At 37.3% G+C, this 19,072-nt stretch overlaps 1 protein-coding gene and 1 long non-coding RNA gene across 3 annotated transcripts in view; both read right to left on the bottom strand.

Moving 5' to 3' along the window:
* Window positions 1-19,072, bottom strand: part of LOC128206444 (cobalamin binding intrinsic factor-like) — an 85,550-nt gene that overhangs the window by 35,827 nt on the left and 30,651 nt on the right. The gene's annotated exons all lie outside the window — the stretch shown is intronic.
* Window positions 6,922-18,292, bottom strand: LOC128206446 (uncharacterized). The gene is made up of 3 exons (XR_008256474.1): window positions 18,163-18,292; window positions 11,426-11,553; window positions 6,922-7,020 (listed from the first exon to the last, which is right to left on the bottom strand). It is a non-coding gene; the product is annotated as an uncharacterized LOC128206446 (long non-coding RNA).

Here is a 19,072-nt window from a genome sequence, read left to right as displayed (position 1 = left end):
ACATGTATATCATTCCTTTGTACTATTTTGTTGGGTTGGTTCACTGCCATGCAAACACAGATTGACGCCGTAGAAGGGCATTGGGAGCGCAATGATCGCTGTTGCGGCTACGTACAATCGTTGTAAGAGCGCAGTGATAAAAATAAAAATAATTGTTAACGCCATAGACGTTATAAGCGCATAGATGCGCAGTGACATATAAAAAAAATGCCGTACGACCGCTGTGCATGCGCCACCGATAACCGTTGAGTTCGCACTGCGACCTGTGGCGATCCTGTGGCGTTGAAGGAGACCTAACTGCGCTGGTACGGAGATCTCACGGCGATGTCACTGCGCGGCATCGGCGATGCTTCCGCCGTTGGAATGCGGCACTAATGTGACAGGGGTTGTAAGGTCATTCCAAAAATAGTTACACTATCAGATATTTAAATTTCTCGCATTTTTTTCACATATCATTTAGGGTTAGGCCTGAACACTTTGAGAATATGTCAATGATCTATACAAGGTTATACAATACAAATTATTTCCCTATACATTTCAATACAAACAAGCAACACTTTATATTGGATAAAATGCCTCTTCTAGCGTTTCACGAATATGACAACTATACATTTTCTTAAAATTCATTACGGCCTTTGGTTAAGAGTAGATTAGGAACAATGTCGGTGTTGTGTGCAATATGGCATTTGGTTGTTAGTAGATTGTAAACAATGTCGGGGATGAGTGCAATATGGCATTTGGTTGTTAGTAGATTGTAAACAATGTCGGTGTTGTGTGCAATAAGACATTTGACTGTTAGTAGATTGTAAACAATGTCGGGGTTAAGTGCAATATGGCATTTGGTTGTTAGTAGATTGTAAACAATGTCGGGATTAAGTGCAATATGGCATTTGGTTGTTAGTAGATTGTAAACAATGTCGGCGTTAAGTGAAAGTGCAATATGGCATTTGGTTGTAAGTAGATTGTAAACAATGTCGGCAGTGTGTGCAATATGACATTTGGCTGTTAGTAGATTGTCAACAATGTCGTTGTTGTGGGCAATATGGCATTTGGCTGTGAGTTGATTGTAAACAATGTTGGCGGTGTGTGCAATATGACATTTGGCTTTTAGTAGATTGTAAAAAATGTCGTTGTTGTGTGCAATATGGCATTTGGTTGTTAGTGGATTGTAAACAATGTCGGTGGTGTGTGCAATATGGCATTTGGTTGTTAGTAGATTGTAAACAATATCGGTGTTGCGTGCAAATGCAATATGACATTTGGTTGTTAATAGATTGTAAACAATGTCGGTGTTGTGTGCAATATGACATTTGGTTGTTAGTAGATTGCAAAGAATGTCGGGGTTAAGTGCAAGTGCAATATGCATTTGTTGTAAGTAGATTGTAAACAATGTCGGTGTTGTGTGCAATATAGCATTTGGTTGTTTGTAGATTGTAAACAATGTCGGGGTTAAGTGCAATATGGCATTTGGTTGTTAGTAGATAGTAAACAATGTCGGGGTTAAGTGCAATATGGCATTTGGTTGTTAGTAGATTGTAAACAATGTCGGGGTTAAGTGCAATATGGCATTTGGTTGTAAGTAGATTGTAAACAATGTCGGTTTTGTGTGCAATATGGCATTTGGTTGTTAGTAAATTGTAAACAATGTCGGTGGTGTGTGCAATATGGCATTTGGTTGTTAGTAGATTGTAAACAATATCGGTATTTTGTGAAAAATGGCATTTGGTTGTTAGTAGATTGTAAACAATGTCGGGGTTAAGTGCAATATGGCATTTGGTTGTTAGTAGATTGTAAACAATGTCGGGGTTTAGTGCAATATGGCATTTGGTTGTTAGTAGATTGTAAACAATGTCGGGGTTAAGTGCAATATGGCATTTGGTTGTTAGTAGATTGTAAACAATATAGGTGTTTTGTGCAATATGGCATTTGGTTGTTTGTAGATTGTAAACAATATGGGTGTTTTGTGCAATATGGCATTTGGATGTTAGTAGATTGTAAAAAATGTCGGTGTTGTGTGCAAGTGCAATATGACATTTGACTGTTAGTAGATTGTAAACAATGTCGGTGTTGTGTGCAATATGGCATTTGGCTGTTAATAGATTGTGAACAATGTCGGTGTTGTGTGCAATATGGCATTTGGCTGTTAGTAGATTGTAAACAATGTCGGTGTTGTGTGCAAGATTGCATTTGGCTGTTAGTAGATTGTAAACAATGTCGGTGTTGTGTGCAATATGGCAATTGGTTGTTAGTAAATTGTAAACAATGTCGGGGTTGTGTGCAATATGGCATTTGGTTGTTAGTAGATTGTAAACAATGTGGGTGTTGTGTGCAATATGGCATTTGGCTGTTTGTAGATTGTAAACACTGTCGGTGTTGAATGTAATATGGCATTTTGCTGTTAGTAGATTGTAAACAATGTCGGCGTTGGGTTCAATAAGGCATTTGGCTGTTAGTAGATTGTAAACAATGTCGGTGCTGTGTGCAATATGGCATTTGGTTAGCGTGTTTTACTCTTTTTAAAAGCATATTTGTCAAAAGAATGTGTAGATTAATCCTTATGTCAATATCTCAAAGAAAACTGACTTTAAGAACAAAACATCTACTTGGGTAATTGTTATAGCACGAGTTACATTTTTTGTTGTATAATATATATACTTTGGAATAATGTCGGAGGTTTTAAGCCAACATATTCATTACGAAAATGCACTTTTAAAAAAGTATAAACCAATCTAAAATATTTTAATACATTTTGATGTTATGTGATTAAATGAGTTCAGATTAAGATTAAGACTTGACTTAAGTATGTTCGTGATACTGGGGCCTGGGTGATTGGTTCTTTTTAAATGATCTATGATAGCAATCATACTGCAACGTTCTCGTCAGTTAATGTTCCGATAACATACCCATTAAAAAGACAACAACCAGTAAATCTTTCCATGAAAATCCATCAAACATACAGCAACTTCCTCTCCAGTTTATCTTTGCATTACATACTCATCAAACATACAGCAACTTCCTCTCCAGTTTATCTTCCCATGACATACCCATCAAACATATTGCAACCTCCTCTCCAGTTTATCTTTCCATGACATACCCATCAAACATATTGCAACGTCCTCTCCAGTTTATCTTTCCATGGTTTACCCATCAAACATATAGCAACCTCATCTCCAGTTTATCTTCCCATGACATACCCATCAAACATATTGCAACCTCCTCTCCAGTTTATCTTCCCATGGCTTACCCATCAAACATACAGCAACCTCCGTTCCAATTTATCCTCCCATGACATACCCATCAAACATATTGCAACGTCCTCTCCAGTTCATTTTCCCATAACATACCATCTAAATATGCAGCAACCTCCTCTCCAGTTTATCTCCCCATGACATACCCATCAAACATACAGTAACCTCCTCTCCAGTTTATCTTTCCATTACATACCCATCAAACATATTGCAACGTCCTCTCCAGTTTCTCTCCCCATGACGTACCCATCAAACATACAGCAATCTCCTCTCCAGTTTATCTTCTCATGACATACCCACCAAACATACAGTAACCTCCTATCCAGTTTATCTTCCCATGGCATACCCACCAAACATACAGCAACGTCCTCTCAAATGTATCTTCCCATGACATACCCATCAAACATACAGCAACCTCCTCTCCAGTTTATCTTCCCATGACATACCCACCTAACATACAGCAACCTCCTCTCCAGTTTATCTTTCCATTACATACCAATCATACATACAGCAGCGTCCTCTCCAGTGTATCTTCCCATTACATACCCATCATACATACAGCAACCTCCTCTCCAGTTTATCTTCCCATGACATACCCATCATACATACAGCAGCGTCCTCTCCAGTTTATCTTTCCATTACATACCCATCATACATACAGCAGCGTCCTCTCCAGTTTATCTTTCCATTACATACCCATCATACATACAGCAGCGTCCTCTCCAGTTTATCTTCCCATGACATACCCACCTAACATACAGCAACCTCCTCTCCAGTTTATCATCCCATTACATACCCATCATACATACAGCAGCGTCCTCTCCAGTGTATCTTCCCATTACATACCCATCAAACATACACCAACCTCCTCTCCAGTTTATATTCCCATTACATACCCATCATACATACAGCAACCTCCTCTCCAGTTTATATTCCCATTACATACCCATCATACATACAGCAACGTCCTCTCCAGTGTATCTTTCCAATACAAATACAGATTGCTCATGACCTACCACTGCTGGTAAAACCTTGTTTTTTTACTATGTATAATACGAGTCGCTATTTTATAATCCACGTTTAGTAAAGTAATGGGCCTCTGATTAATTAACTCATCAAGGTCCTAATTTGGTTTTTGTATGAGTGTTATTAATTTTTCTGTAGTAATGGATTAGTTCAGTGAATCATTTATTGAACATTGTTTTAAGTCTTTAAAAATAGTTGATAAAATTCTTAATTTCCTTCGGATTCTTTTTATATTTTTTGTTTCTCAATTATGATAATTTCAGTATCATTATCTAGTTCGTCTGTGTCGTTAGTATTGAATTTGTGCGTAATCCTTGTAATTCATTTTGTAGTTTGAGTTATTTCACTGTTCATTAACGTGTCAAGTGTGTTGGTTATTTAATTGTTTCATTTCGAATTTAATGATTTCGCATAAAATATTTTCGTTGCAACCATTGTTGTTTGTACAGTTTGAACAAAGCATGTGTTGGTATAACCTTATCAAGCTTCATCTGTAAAGGTCGCTTGATTCTGTTGAACAGTTTTGAACAGATCACCCCCAAGGCTCAACAGTTGGCGTTGGATTAAGTCAATACGGTGTTGAAAAAGCCGGAGTTATGGGCCTTGATTGATGGAAACTTACGTATTGTCATTGATATCATGGTAACACGTTTCATTTGAAAATTGAAAATATTAATGTAACGATTTCTTAATTATGTCAAAGGTCAAGGTTTGTGCTCATCGACGACTCAACCCCCAATTTCCAGTATAATAATGTTAATAACATCGTTTGCGTTGTAAATCATTGTCGAAACGGTCACACACCAGCTGAACACAATGAAACAGTTTACCTGAAACAGTTGGGAGATTCCAAGTATGGCAATTCGTCCAGAGGACCACCGACCCCATATTTAAATAAGTATTTGTCCGTCGACCACTGGTTTGCAGGTAGTGTCCCAAGTCCGCAACTGTAAATAAGAAACAACAGTCTTGAATAATCGATACAATCGAATTTTAAAGTAAAACCATGATTGATCATCGAATCAGAAATACATGTATTCGAAAATGTATTCATTTACTAAATATTGGTATGAAAATACAATTTTTGTTTATTTCAACAACTGCTATGACTTGTATATTTCAAATTGGGAGCAATATGTTAAACAAGTCTAGAGGATAATTGCAGCCCCAGCACCAACTGGGATCTATGGTGGTGTGTCTCATGAAATAATATTATACAAACTGGCACGTGTATGTTATGTTTATGCAGTTAATAAATGTTTCATAAAAATCGATTATAGATTATCCCAATTGAGTACCGCTGATGTTGGCCGCCAAGAGACGAGCATTCGTTCATCGCGTCATAACAATATTATACAAATGGGTTCGAAAAAAATGTTTTAGTCTTGCAAGGCATATCCTAACTGTGTGTGAAGGTTTATGATTCTACATCAAATACCTTTCTAGATAAGTGTAACTTCCTATATTCCGTCATATATTACATTTAAGTATTGTATAAGGACGACCTTGAATTAACTTTATGCAACAGTTACCACGTCTCATTGCGGAGTGTCCAGTAATCTACTGCTCACGAACAAATCAATGTCTTCTTCTGTGTAAACAAGGTAAATAAATAATATTGTGTCTTCCAACCGATCAAATAATTGTAATATGACAGTGAAAGCGTTAACGTTTTAAGTGGCATAACATACAGAAAGAGATATAACACTTTCACGTGCACCTCTTCATTCGTAGTACTGCTTCCCGGTGTATGACTTTGACAATTTTGACAAACTTGCCCGGATAACTTACCCACACGCGTCCATGACCTTTTTGGAGCTTATGCGGCCGTCCATGACGTCGTCATCCGTTTGAAACTCACAGTTCTTGAACTTCATTCCCATAATAGAGACGCCATCCTCTGTTCCAAGAAAAAAAGACATATGATTTTTTTTTATTTTTAAAGAATAACCCAAAAATTGTTAAAGATACAAAAACCTTTATTTAAATTAGGGTATATGATAACAAGAAACATAAGATCAGTGAGCTATTTTCCTACATAAATTTCTAGAATTTGTTGAAGTTGGACTTCTTTAATTATCACCATACCTACATAAATAACAAAGACACTTACATATCAAAACATTATAATGGGCTGTTGACCGGGAAATGATATTTATGTGTTGTGCCAAGCTTTTTGCTGACCATTAAATTTTTAACGACTACAAGGTATTTGATGACTATCATATTAGTAATCAACACAAGACCAAATCTGTTTGTAACTGGGCATTTATTGAAAATGCCATAAAATATATTAATACATCAGTTGTACGAGCCATAAGAACGCCGCCGGAAGAAGGGATACGATAGTCGATAATGAAAAGGGCGATAAAAAGAGGATTGTTAAGAGTTTGACCAGTAAAACAATCGACTCAAGGCAATGGGCTGGAAATGATATATATATATATATATATATATATATATATATATTGTATAGACGATATACATGTAATTGAGGTATCGACATAGTGTATACACATTATAATGCGACTCAAAGCATAAAGTATTTCTACTTTCATGACACTACACACATACATTAACTTATATGTATACGTACGAGTATATCTATAAACGAAGTGATAAAAACCCTTAGGGAAGAAGTGCGTCCCCCCAATCTCCGAGATACATCCCTCCGCGTAGATCGCTTCACCCAAGTCAACGTTTTTTATTCCGGGAGAATCCCCGTCCTCACGAAGCCAATCTACATCTGAAATATGACCGTATAAGACCCAAACTATCATTATTTGAGACCTGGTACTGCACCAGCATTTATTTATGCTTGTCTGGGTTAAAATATACTATCCGGTTACAACCAGGGGACACCGGATGACACCGTGGCTTCAACGGCACACGACCGGGGTACTACCGGGTTGGACCTGCAGGGCCGGGAAACGATCGAACACAATATAACACAACACAATACAATACAATACACATATAAAAAAGAAGCATTTTTTATATTTGATCTATCTACTTAAATTCAATAGCTGCTGACAATAACCAATGATCCTTGAAATCATAGGCCAGAGTGTTGTCAAATTGTTTGGCTGAAACGTTCATCGCGACCTTGACCTAAAATAAATCATTTACCGAGCATAACCAGCGTATAGAAGCAAACTTGTTCCATTTTCCCTGTTATAATATCTACCCTTTATGGCGTAAGTATGTGACCAATATTCAGTAAAAATGCATTACAATAGGAAGATGTGGCCTTAACCTTTGTCAGAAAAGCTTTAAATTCAAACTTTATGTTCTGAACACCCGCCACACATATTCCACTATGTACCCGCCACACATATTCCACTATGTGCACCCGCCACACATATTCCACTATGTACCCGCCACACATATTCCCACCATGTACCCGCCACACATATTCCAATATGTGCACCCCCCAAAGATATTCCCACTATGTGCACCCGCCAAAGATACTTCCACTATGTCCACCCGCCACACATATTCCACTATGTACCCGCCACACATATTCCACTATGTACCCGCCACACATATTCCACTATGTGCACCCGCCACACATATTCCACTATGTGCACCCGCCACACATATTCCAATATGTGCACCCCCAAAGATATTCCCACTATGTACACCCGCCAAAGATATTCCCACTATGTGCACCCGCCACACATATTCCACTATGTGCACCCGCCACACATATTCCACTATGTGCACCCGCCACACATATTCCACTATGTGCACCCCCAAAGATATTCCCACTATGTACACCCGCCAAAGATATTCCCACTATGTGCACCCGCCACACATATTCCACTATGTGCACCCGCCACACATATTCCACTATGTACCCGCCACACATATTCCACTATGTACACGCCAAACATATTCCACTATGTGCACCCGCCACACATATTCCACTATGAACACCCGCCACACATATTCCACTATGTGCACCCGCCACACATATTCCACTATGTACACCCCCCAAAGATATTCCCACTATGTGCACCCCCCAAAGATATTCCCACTATGTGCATACGCCAAACATATTCCAACTATGTATCCGCCACACATATTCCTACTATGTACCCGCCACACATATTCCCACTATGTACCCGCCACACATATTCCACTATGTGCACCCCCAAAGATATTCCCACTATGTGCACCCCCAAAGATATTCCCACTATGTGCATACGCCAAAGATATTCCCACTATGTACCCGCCACACATATTCCACTATGTGCACCCGCCACACATATTCCACTATGTACCCGCCACACATATTCCACTATGTACACGCCACACATATTCCACTATGTGCACCCGCCACACATATTCCACTATGAACACCCGCCACACATATTCCACTATGTGCACCCGCCACACATTTTCCACTATGTACACCCCCAAAGATATTCCCACTATGTGCACCCCCCAAAGATATTCCCACTATGTGCATACGCCAAACATATTCCAACTATGTATCCGCCACACATAGTCCCACTATGTACCCGCCACACATATTCCCACTATGTACCCGCCACACATATTCCCACTATGTACCCGCCACACATATTCCCACTATGTACCCGCCACACATATTCCACTATGTGCACCCCCAAAGATATTCCCACTATGTGCATACGCCAAACATATTCCAACTATGTGCATACGCCAAACATATTCCAACTATGTACCCGCCACACATATTCCCACTATGTACCCGCCACACATATTCCCACTATGTACCCGCCACACATATTCCTACTATGTACCCGCCACACATATTCCAACTACGTACCCGCCACACATATTCCCACTATGTACCCGCCACACATATTGCCACTATGTACCCGCCACACATATTCCAACTATGTACCCGCCACACATATTCCCACTATGTGCATACGCCAAACATATTCCAACTATGTGCATACGCCAAACATATTCCAACTATGTACCCGCCACACATATTCCCACTATGTACCCGCCACACATATTCCCACTATGTACCCGCCACACATATTCCTACTATGTACCCGCCACACATATTCCAACTACGTACCCGCCACACATATTCCCACTATGTACCCGCCACACATATTGCCACTATGTACCCGCCACACATATTCCAACTATGTACCCGCCACACATATTCCTACTATGTACCCGCCACACATATTCCAACTACGTACCCGCCACACATATTCCCACTATGTACCCGCCACACATATTGCCACTATGTACCCGCCACACATATTCCAACTATGTACCCGCCACACATATTCCAACTATGTACCCGCCACACATATTGCCACTATGTACCCGCCACACATATTCCAACTATGTACCCGCCACACATATTCCCACTATGTACCCGCCACATATACTCCCACTATGTACCCGCCACATATATTCCCACTATGTACCCGCCACACATATTCCCACTTTGCAATAATTTGCGTGTCTGATAAATAACACGCAAGTCGGTAAGGGGAGGTTTACATAGATACATTGTCTCCCGTGTTTCAAAGTTTATACATTGGTACTTTACTGTTGTATGATGTGTCCTGCCCGACATTCCGTCGGAAGGGACGACGCATCGGAATTATGTATAGCCATCTATGATGTTTCTAAATCTTGAGTATAACCTGCATTCTAAAATGAATTCTTGTTTATTATACCGTTGTTGTTGTTATTTTAACACTCTAAGTTTTGATGACCTTGACCATTGACTTTAATTGTGTTGAGGTCATAATAATTGTATTGCTTGATTACAACATTTTTGGTCAAAGCAGAAAAAAATGAATCGCAATCTTTTTAAACAGTCGTGATAATTTTTCTACCGGCGAATTAATTCTTGTAAATCCGAGGTAAACGCGCGAAGACTTCGAGTGTTATTCGTAATCCGGATTGTTCTGTACTAGGTTTGTTCTGAAAGATTTACATAGATCCGAGATTTACTCTGGGTTATGTTCATCGAAAGCATTTAACCTTAAAAGCGCCACATTGCACGGGTAAATGGTATAATTTGCAGTACATCTAAATACAAGGCGGGCTGTCTTTTGATATGGAGCGGAAAGATTATAAGTATCTTCCATGGCCGAGAGTGTAAGATAGGTTCATTCCGACCCGAGCGTAGGGTTTTTTCGGAAACGAGGTTTACCGAGGGTCGGTATGAACCAATTCACACGAGGCAACATAAGAATTTCTAGCATGGTTAAATCATTGGATCTATTTACCTGAGGTGGGAGAAAAACATTTTCTGCATTTGCGAAAAAATCTGTATAGAGAATAAAGCAAAAACAGATGCCGGCCATTTCGAAAAAAGAAGGTCTGAGAAAGGGAAGGTTACGACAGAGTTTAATGCACGGTAAAGAATAGTTTTAGATTTAATTAATAACCAATAATATCAAAATAAACTCTTAATATGTACAAAGGGGGCTCGAGGATTTGACGTTATAGGGGGCGTAACTTAGTGGCGTAACCTTTTGACTTGTGCCCACCCCCCTCCAAACCGAAAATTATTTGGTTTAAAGTGATCCATGGAGTTTGACTTTCCCCAAAGACTTTTTTTTATCAATTTCCAGTTCGAAATGGTACCATTTTGGAGTAATTTATTACTTTGTTCTCCTATACTGATATAAAATATATATATTTTAGAAAGCACCCCCTCCCACCCCCCCCCCCACCCCCACACTTCCCTGAATCCGCTAGTTCTTACATGAGTGATTAATTCGTTTATGTGGAGAGGGTTCAACAAAGCCATACTTTCTGCAAAAACACGGATTTCCCTTGTGTTCCTTATTAAAAAATGTTCAATAAAAGTAGTGACAGAAGTAAAAGCTTAAAGTAATAGTATAAGTACACGTATGAGTATGCTGCCTTGCTGAATTGACCTTTCATATATTTAAACTTATTTGTTTGTTGTAAGCGAGGCATTTCGGACATTATTGTTGCCATATTTAAGATATGATCCCACTGAAGCTGAAAATACGTTTTTACACCTTTCTAATTTATATGTTACTTCAGCGTATTGGTATGTCCATTAGCATTTATACTTTTACCGTAATAAATTTGTAATAAATAAAATCAGCATTAAGTAAACACAATGTAAGTGTTGACAAAATACGTACCCAGACTTTTAAGAACCTTGTCTGTAACAAACTTGGCATTAAGGTCATCAACCTTCTTAAAGCCCCTTGTCCTGTACAGCCGGAACTCGGTCTCGTATGTGCGCTCGACAGATGATTTAGCAGGAGTCCTGTAAACAATGTCTTGTTTTTCATTACAAAGTAACATATGCATCAGCTGTACATGGCTCCGTGCTACTTTCTAAAATACTCGTCAATCACTGCATGGCGGGACAATTCGGTCAATCACTGAATGGCGGGACAATGCGGTCAATCACTGCATGGCGGGACAATGCGATGACGTTGACAATGAAATTGCGCCTTTGCATATGCAACAGTATGTGTGGCTATATGCGCATGCGCAGTTATATCAATTACTTAATCATGAAGAGTCGTCTTCAGCAATAAGGCACAAATGAGAAACTAAACATTTAAAAAAAACAAGCGCCTCTTATTGGTTGAAAATGTATGGCATATTCTAATACGAAGTAAAATGATGCAACTCTTGAAATTTAGTTTTCAAACAGAACTGTCTCAATTAAATGGATGTGATCACAAACATAACGTAATTGGAAAGCTATACCGGTATAAGTTCAGTCTGTTTATAGGGTTCAAACTATTTTAGTAGTAAAATAAACGCAGGTTTATCGTGCAAACTGCTTACAAAGTATATTTAAAATACCTCTTTTAAGGCAAAAGACTCTCTGACTCTATTGACCGTTATCACGCATTATTACACACAACAGCAGTCACACTGATGTATATTGTATTTACACTGGAAACTCCATAATGAGACGAAACCAGGGTTTCCATTTGGGTCATGAAAAAGGTATCATGGCAAATTGAAGTTTTGGGTGACTTCAGGTAATAAAAGTAGCAAGTTTGACCTTCATTATGTTCGTACAAACACCAAAATGCAAGCCCAAAGTACACATCTGCACGTGCTTTGTTACTTAACTATAATTTCATCATTGTAAGTTTTCATTTCACAACTGAAGCTATGAGACAAACACGCGTTGTTTTCTATTAACTACTCGCCCAAAATGCAACCCTAAATGAAACCTGTGACGCACGAGACAACCGTTTGACTATATATATATATATATATATATATATATATAATTGAACGATGTTCTTCATTGACAATTTCAAGGCGCTACTCCCCCCCCCCCCCCGCACAGACACACAACTCCGATATCCCCAACGTTTATTGACATCAATAATGAAAATAATGAAACTAGTGAGACGAAGCCAGTAGCAATATCTCTTGAAGATAACCTTGCTAAATAGGCACGTGTCACAATGCCTAACTTACACTTAACGAGAGACAGACATCGTCACAATTCTACAAATACATATAACATAGAGAATAATTATTTGATTCAATGCTAGATGGTAATATGTTTCACCGAGTGAGCTCCAAAAGTTATATTTTAAAAATGGCGTAGCCCAAGAGTGAAATATTCACTTTCTGTGTTGACGAAAGAAATATATACTGATCATTTGTTTATTTCAGTATAAGATCATACTATATTTCACTGAGTGAGACCCCAAAGGTAATTATCAGGAGTTACAAAGCCACGAGTGAAATATTTACTTTTGGTGTTCACGAGGTGGAATATATTGCGATCTTACACTGAAAAGAACATTTTTTAACATGCTTAAAACGGATATTAAATGACACTTAATCATTGATTTTCAGAAAAGCACGCGAAATTATATGCAAACGTAACGTAATTTCAGAAATGACGTTGTTGAATTTGTGTTTCAGCCCCGTGCGCGTTGACGTTTGAGTTGTGAGAACGGGTTAAAATTTAAAAACAGTGAAAACTATCAAAATGTTATTCCACTGTCTGAATCTGATTAATCTCAATTAACCACCGAAAAGCATGTACTAAATTACTATCTTACAGTGCAACAAACATTTTGTAAGGGTTTAGATTAGTAAGGGTTTATCAGTCAAAATTTATGTTTGTTATACAAATATTGATTTTGAATAAGAGTTTCACTTTAAAATTTTAGTGTGTTTTAAACTAACGCCGATGTAACATTCAATTTTGAGCCGGTTATATGTTGACCACATGAGTCATTTTCTTTCTGTTCAAAGAATGACCGATCATTTTTTAACGTAAAGAACTGACCATCCCCCCCCCAACCGTTATGGAGGCTATTCGTTGCCAAAAGTCCAGACGTGTAATTCCCACAATGTGCTTCTTAATCGTACTAAATACCTTTACATTTGTCAATGTAGACGTGCTATTTGTTGTTTCTATTCGTCAGTTTTTCCGTATTGATTTGTCATTTGTCAAAATGTATATTTGTCAGATCTACCCTGTATAAACTCACTAAAACATAGATCGTATAACTTGCCTTTAACAATATGATGATGTAATTTAGAAAGCCGAATCATGCATATGTAAAACTGCAATCCTACAGTCGACACTCGCATTCGTAAAATGAACATTTGCAGTCCAACAAGTCCAGGTTTACAAAAAGTGAATTGACAAGTTCAGAATTACAAGGATAGACGATTTCGCCTATACCTTATATGGTAAATGTCACCGAAAGAAACGAAGGTGAATGGGCGGAGCTAACGATTCGGATTTTCTTTCGTTTATTTCCGTCGAATTAAGCAAGGGAGATAACATCTTCGCCTACTTCCTGTAAATTCCCGGTTGTAAGTCCGAGAACTCTCTCTTTATTTCACAATAAAAACTAAAATTAACTTCATCTTTTATTTTATTTTGACGATCAATGTTCCTAAATGGGTTATAAATCACCATATTATTTAGTCAATTGCAGTTGGGTGTATCTGAGCTGGGCTCACGGACCCAGATTTATACTGCCACTGTCAGGTTTTTTTACTTATATACCCAAGCAAGCAAAAGTTGTTGATTTATTTTATTTACAAGTGGACCATGGGCGGGTCGTTCAGTGGGGGGGGGGGAGCTGTAGGGCCTGTGTCCCCCCTCCCAGTTGGCCTTAAGGTTTAGGTTAAACTTAAAGGTTATTTTTTTGTCAATATTTCTCAGAAAAAAGTACTTAATTACGCCATAATGCACCAATTCAGACTAAAAATATTTAAAATATTCTAGGGGGAGTACCCCTAAACCCCACTTCCCACATTTTAAACATATTAATGTCATGCCCACTCGAGGGATCATGTCCAAAAGTTGTGCCCCTAAATAACGCCCCTCTAACGCAAGTCCCTGTTCAAAACCTGCTCCAGCAAACCCACGAAACTTTTGATGGACATCATAATGATATCCACCTAGTTTTGTCTGATGTTATACATTTACTATCTTAATAAGCATGTATGGTGTAAACGTGTAATTTCAATACATCATTGAAACAAAATATCCATGTGGATGGAAGAACAGCCCTCCAACCCACTTGTGTCCCCCAGTTATGAATACGGGATCTGCCACTGTGAACCATAACAATCAAGTGGGGGATTTCAAGAACATGAAAAAATAGATATCGTGAGTCTTAGATTAGAAAAACAAACGCGCGATTTTTCCCCTCCAAAAGGGCTAGTGCCGCTTCACCTAAATGTGAAAAAAAGCCTTGACTGTTGAGTGTGGGTGGGGTATAAAAGGTAGCAGCAAGTAATTATTGTTTATTAGCAATAAATTGACTTCATCATTAAAATACTTTATTAATTACTTATAAAATAATATTCGTTACAATATAATGTACGAGTTATATGAAGTTGTAATCTTAGTGTATTTATCCATACAATTCCAGCTACCAGGTAATAAACCTCTGGGGCATCTTAGTGAATAATTTCAACTTAATGAAAATTTAGATTTTTTTCTTCGTAAATTTTAAATTATCTAATATTACTTGCAATCTTAAACATTGCAAAAAGGCAAGAAAGTGCCTCTAATGGTAGAATTAAAAATAGTTTTTATAGTAATTTAAAGCTGCGCTCTCACAGATTGACAGTTTTGACAACCTTTTTTTGTCCCAGACTCGGCTGATTTTGGCAGCAATGCTTTCTATACATATAATAAGATTACTCACAATAAAACAGATCTAAATTGTTTGGAAAACTGCCGACATTTTTCATTTTTCTTAAAACGTTACTGTTGTATCACTTTTAGCCATAAAACATCAATTTGCGAACGTAAAACTGAAAAACTGTATCTGATCTTTTGTCAGCAGTCGTATACCACTGGTATCCAGACATTTACGCAAAAATTGGCTAATTCCAAAACAAAAAAATAAAAATAGTTGTCAATACGGTCAATCTGTGAGAGTGCAGCTTTAAAAGAAATATAAGACAATGGGACTTTTCAGTCTTGAAGTATAATTTAATGCTAATGACTTACATTTTGTTGTGTTTGAGTCAAGTATCATTTTGCATACATCTCATTTCATGTCATATGTGTGTATTAATTACTATTATATAGACAAAAACATGTTGTAACATCATATATTATTTTATTCGACATGAAATAATTTATAATCCATCCTGTTTCCAAATCATAGTCCATAGTGTCATAATATAGATGATTCGTAATGTCCATAATAAGGTTCGCAATGTCCATGGTCCAAAGTATCCATAATTGGTTTAAATAGAGCCGAGTGATAGCGGAAATTTCCGAAAGACGTAAGGAGGAGTTAAGACATGGTTAAGGCGGAGCTATCTATAAATTAAATTAAATTCATCTCGTAAACATGTTCAACTGCGAATGAAAAGTCACCACCATACAATGTACTTTGTAGAACTACGAACTGAAATCTGTCTTTTACACACCGCAATGTAAAACTCGGCATGTGACTTTCACAGAATGACGTGTGTTTACCATACACAACTTTATAAACACGACTGAATCTGTTGAATAGATGCAACGAGAATAAAACTCCAATCGGTACAATGAAAAATGAAAATGTGCAGTGTAAAATGTAAACATACAACCGATGAGTTGGCGGTTGTAAAATGTAAACTGGTAAATCATCGATGTTACAAACCTAAAATACACACATACACGTCTGGACTTTTGGCAACGAATGGCCTCCATAAACCGTTGCGTAACAAATGGCCCTCGTTTAAAGTTGTTCAAGAGTTATGTTCACTACCGAACTTAGTCAATAATATGGTTACACCTTAATTAGTTGAATTTATTAATTGTATATGTTTTTATATAACAATAACCGATTGGCTACATCAAACTTAGATCCAAAACACTGACTTCTATTATCGCGTATTTTAAAGGTCTGTATATTATTTAATTTTTCTCCGATAGTGACATACAGAAGTAAACTTGGATGATTTTAAGGGGTGGAGGGGGCGGTTGACCCCCCTCTACTGCCTGGATCCGTTTGTGCTTATTACAATGCAGGTTTCTGTCTATTATCATTTTTTTGGTTTGTAAGTTATATTTTGTGAATGAAATGAGTGTCACACGCTGGATTTACTATGCTTTTGCTGAGTTTAAAGCCTTATAACTGCAGATCTCTACTGATACTGATAAAAGAAATTGGTAACTAATAAAGTAGTAGAACTGTTTGTTGTTGTGTTATTACTGTAGATGAATATATATAAAAAAACAAAACACTAATCAGCATAGTCCCATGACTTGAACGATTTTTGATGTGTATTATCAAAATATTATAATTCGGCAAATGAGATTGCTTAATAAAGTAGAAAGCCTCTCATTAAAATAGCCGCCAGATTTAAGTCATCTGTTGATTAATAAAGCTGGTAATTTAGCACCCGTCTTTGGTGGAATTAGATATTTTGTACAACAACAATAACAAATATTCCTAACATAAAACTGATCAGATACTCTAAGATTTCTAATCTTTTCATTTAATTAACAAAAACAATAGTTCGATTAACGTCATGCTAAACGTTTTAATACAATACGTATTGAAAAAGAAACAGGTATAGGGCTTGGATTATTTGATACTGCGCAAAAACGAAGTCGGTAAGGTACACTTTTCTTGACATCAGACGATTTGTAATAAAACATTGAATACATGTATTTAAAAAAAATAAAAAAATAAACGAGCAGTTTTATCAAAAAATAAAGAAAGGCGCACTTTTTTCAGCGAAACACGACGCCGTTTTTCCCGCGAAAAATGACGTTATAGACGAATTTAAAATAAAAAACGTTAAACAAGAGAAAGAAAAATATATGTGCGTGAACGTTTTTACAAGACGCACTTGAGGTTGAAATTTCATAGCGGTAAACGAAGAATTGATGAAAATATGGGTTATTGTAGCTGGAACGCAAACATATGACAGACGTCTCAAAATTGGCGTCAGTGGTATATTTTGAAGACTCGTAGTTTCAAAACTGCTCCGAATATAAAAAAGTAAAAACAGTCCCTAACTGGGTATATGCTCTTCTATTCGTATACCTATTTTCAGACATTAACTCGAAAATTCGCTCATAGTCGCGTTCCACCTTAATTGCATTGTATAAGAAACATGAGCCAACTTGTAAACGCATGTAACGTAATTTCGATAATGACGTCGTTGATATTGTTTTCCAGTCCTGTGCGCCTGTTGATGTTAAATTCGAAAGTGAAAACATGCTTAAATTTCAAAACAGTGGAAAAGATCCAACTGATATTTTCATTGTTTGAATCAGTGAAATCTCATTTTATTTCACTGATAAATCTCTATAAAACACCGGAAAGCACATACATTCTATATATACTATTGTTATTAATAAATGTTGAGGTCACCACCTTCCTCTTGTAACCACCACTTTGAAAACACTTACGTGAATTCCAAGGGTCCAACTTCCAACGTGGGGTCATTGCAATCATCTATATCTATTTCATACGCAACGTTGAGTTCGAAAGCGTGGTCACTCAGAAAATTCCGCTTACAAGAAACCAACAGGTAAACATGGTTCTGAAAAATAGATAAAACAAATGTCCGTCTGTCAATGTTGGAATTGGATACATACGAAAATACGACGACTTAAATATTCTTGATGTAAGTTGGACTATAGATACTAGTTTTATATATTCCACATTCCTAAACATTCTACTTACACAGACAAGATTGAAAAATAATAAAACTAGTTCATATGCCCATTACTAAGAATTCGTTAGGAAATGGTCATGATCCATACGCCCAGGATTGTAAGCCATCGAATCTGAACGTTTTATAACATTGTACATCAATTATTATATTGGTTTATAAAATTATAAGCTTTCTAGTAAGTGTACAATTATGTAAAAGCACCGAAACGCTTTTTTTATGAAACGCAGAAAGAAAAACAATATTGTGTATTGTTTCTGATTTTAAAACAAACTAAGTTGTTTTGAAGAACTAAAAGTATGTTTTGACTTGACTGAAATATTGTGTTTGTGTTTTGACGTTTGATACTAAACATCATGGCGGACAGTGATCCAACATGTGAATTGAAACACCATTTAGTTAAAATAGGCGAACGACCACCTGCGGTATCATTGTTTTGAAGAAATTTGCAATGCAGAAGTTCCATTATGTTGTTGAAGCTGTATACAAAACCAAGCATTGTTACTTCAAGCAAAGCTTTCGAAACAGGTTTCCAAACCGCCGAAACCCTACAAACCCAAACTGAAACTAGTTTGGTATCGACAAAAACGCTTAAGGTTAAGGTTATGTTTTGACGTACAAAACTGAAGTATTAAAGTTGTGTT

Source organism: Mya arenaria, chromosome 10, assembly GCF_026914265.1.
Source record: "Mya arenaria isolate MELC-2E11 chromosome 10, ASM2691426v1".
Lineage (NCBI taxonomy): Eukaryota > Metazoa > Mollusca > Bivalvia > Myida > Myidae > Mya > Mya arenaria.
Note: the sequence above shows the minus strand (reverse complement) of the source record. Positions and strands in the feature narration are given on the sequence as shown.